This window comes from Echinops telfairi, unplaced genomic scaffold, assembly GCF_000313985.2.
Source record: "Echinops telfairi isolate 266 unplaced genomic scaffold, ASM31398v2 ScPeMD7_30;HRSCAF=105, whole genome shotgun sequence".
Taxonomy (NCBI): domain Eukaryota; kingdom Metazoa; phylum Chordata; class Mammalia; order Afrosoricida; family Tenrecidae; genus Echinops; species Echinops telfairi.
This window is the reverse complement of record NW_022103927.1, coordinates 2,658,206-2,661,329: the sequence shown is the minus strand read 5'-3', so window position 1 is coordinate 2,661,329 and position 3,124 is coordinate 2,658,206.

Genomic DNA, 3,124 nt, shown 5'->3' with positions numbered 1-3,124 from the left:
AACATTTTCTCATATGTTTGTTGGCCATTCAGATTTCTGCCTCTGTGAAACTTCTGTTCAAGTCCTTTGCCCACCTCTCAAGTGGGCAATTAGTTGGGTTTTTTTGGAAGCTAATAGAGTGTTGTAAATTTTAGTAATAAGGCCTTTGTCTGATGTGTTATTGCTAAAGATGTTTTCCCAGTCCGTGGACTCTCTTATTGCTCTCTTGGTAAATTCTTTTGATGTACACAGGTGTTCTATCTTCAGTATATCCCATTTGTCAATTTGTGTCTCCTCTGTGTTTGTGTCCTTCCCTTTTTCTGATAGCCTATGTATTCCCTGTGCCAAACTTCTCAAGTTGGTCCCAATTCCCTCATTGATTGCCCTAATAGTTTGGGGTTTAACTTCAAGGTCTGTGATCCACCTTGAGTTTATTCTTGTGCATGGAGTAAGATAAGTGTCTTGCTTCATTTTTCTGCAGGTAAATATCCATTTTTTCCAGCACCACTTGTTAAAGAGGGCATCACCTTCCCATTTGACATTGTTGGGGCCCATATCGAAGATCAGTTGTCTGTATACTGATGATTTTATTTCTGGGTTTTCAGTTATTTTCCATTAGTTTCTTGTAATAGTGTTCTGTAGTTTTCCCCATATAGATCTTTTGTTCTTTTAGTCAGGTATATCCCTAGATATCTCCATTTGTATTTGGCTATTGTGAAGGGTACCACCTTTTTGATCACCTCTTCTGTGGTCTTATCCGATGTGTATAGCAGTCCGATGGACTTCTGTTGTTGATCTTGTATCCTGCCACACTGCCAAACTCCTCTATTGCTTCCTGTACTCCCCTTGTGGAACTTTTGGGATTTTCCATATATAAAATCATATCATCTGCAAATAATGATAGTTTCACCTCTTCCTTCCCCAGGCGAATACCTTTGATGTCTCTTCTTTGCCTTATGCTGTTAACGAAAACCTCCAGGATGATATTTAATAAGAGTTGGGGCAAGGGGCGTCCTTGTCTGGTCCCCTTTTTCAGTGGGATTGTGTTAGTCTTTTCTCCATTGACTACCACGTTGGCTGTTGGTTTTTCATACATAGCTTGTATTGTCTTGAGGAACTTTCCTTCCATTCCTATCTTCTCAATTGTCTTAAACAGGAATTGGTGTTGGATGTTGTTGAATGCTTTTTCTGCATCTATTAGTGCATGACCTTCATCTCCTCTATCATTTCATCCTTTTTCTGTATGACTCAAAGCAGCATTCTGAAAATTTCTTTCTGTGGCAGCTTAATGTCTGCTTCTTCTATGTATGTTGTTATGTTCGGGTTATCTTTGGCCATTGCCTTTTGTTTCTCCTGTTTTTTTGTTGAGGTGGTTGGGGCTGATGGCTGTTTGCATTGCATTGTTTTAGAGGAGCCAGGTGCCATTTTCCAGGGAGTCGAAGAGCACTGGCTCTCTCTGGGAATTTTGTAGGAATGCTTCTTCAAACTGCCTACAGATAATATTACTATGGGATTAACCTACCACTTTATCCTCTTGTGGCTTCCCTCTCAGGGGATTGCCCCAGAAGGCTGTTGGGTTGCCTGCTTTGGTGTTGGGCAGAGGTTCCTGCAACAGCTTGGAATGTTGATGAGTTTTGGCCGAGCTGCCTTATGCCCCCAGGTACACAGGCAGGAATTCCCCAATGAGAAGTTGGGCAGAGTATCCCCTGGAGGGAAATCAGGGCTTTCCCTAGCCTCGCACTAGCTACACAGGGTGGAGCTCACCTACCTTGGTGTGGTGCAGGCATAAGTGCCCTAGGCTAAGGGGAGTGGTCTGAAGGTCAGCAGTGAAGTGTGAGAGAACAGGAAAAAGACAGAGGAGAAAGGAAAAAAATTTAAAGTAAGACCGTTTAGACTGTGCAGGGAATATAGGGGAGAGAGGGAAAGAAAAGCAACTATGCAGCTGAGTCCCACTCCCTGCCTGTGGAGCTGCAAGAGTTTAGTCCCTACCCTGAGGCAGTGGCAGTAAGCTGCAGTTGAGCTGAGAAAAAGCCCCTGTGCAGCCCTCAAAGACTGTGGGGAGGACAGAGAGCAGCGATGTAAATAGGAGCCACAATGTAGCTGAACCCCGATCCCTGCCTGTGGAGCTGCGAGGGTTTAAGCTGTGGCTGTGCCCAAAAAAGCCACTGCCCAGACCTCCCATACTGTGGGAGAACAGAGAGCAGAGATGTAAACAAAAGCTACAATGTAGCTGAACCCCAATCCCTGCCCATGGAGCTGCAAGGGTCCAGTCCCTGCCCTGAGGCTGGTGGGGCAAACTGTGGCTGTGTTGTGACCAAATCCCCCTATGGGCTCCAAATGATCCTGGCTCTGGCAGAGACAGTGGCGGGGCCAAGGTCAAGCCCCGGCCGGCTTCCACTGAGGTAAGCCACAAGCCCCTCAAACTCCCGTGGGTCTGTGCCTACTTATCTTTGTGATGCTCCTCCTGCGTGCCAGTTCTGTTAAAGTTCCCTTTAATCAACTCTCCTGGGATGGATTCTGCGGAGTCCCTCTGGTGTGTGTCACTCCGTCATCATCTTCCCGGAAATTCCCTCACTGGGTTTTTAAAATGTTTGTTTGTTGCATCTCTCAAATGGTTAGTGATTGTCAATATTTCTTCCTATGTTTGTTGACATCCTATATGTGATCTTTGGTCAACTGTTGGTTCAGGTTCTTTTCCCATTTTTAATCGTATTATATATCTTTTGGTGGTTGAGCTATTGCATTTTCCTATAAATTGTAAAGATTAGTCCCATATATAACACATTATTGCCAATTTTTCCCCAGTCTGTGGGTTCTCTCTTTGCCTTTTTGAAGAATCTTTTTTATGTACAGGAGGAGCACCAATGGCATAGTGGGTTACACATTGTGCTGCAAACAGCAAGGTCAGAACTTCGAACCCATCATTTGCTGCAAAGGAGAATGATATGGCTTTCTGCTCATTAAAGATTTACAGCATCTGAAGCCCACAGGGCATTTCCCCTGTGCTGGTAAGGTTGCTATGAGTCAGAATTGACTCTATGCCACTGAATCAGTTTGATGCACAGTGACTTCTTTCAGGAGGGCATAGTCATCTATTTTGTTTTCTGCTGTATGTGCTTTTGTTATGCATGATAGCATGTTCATA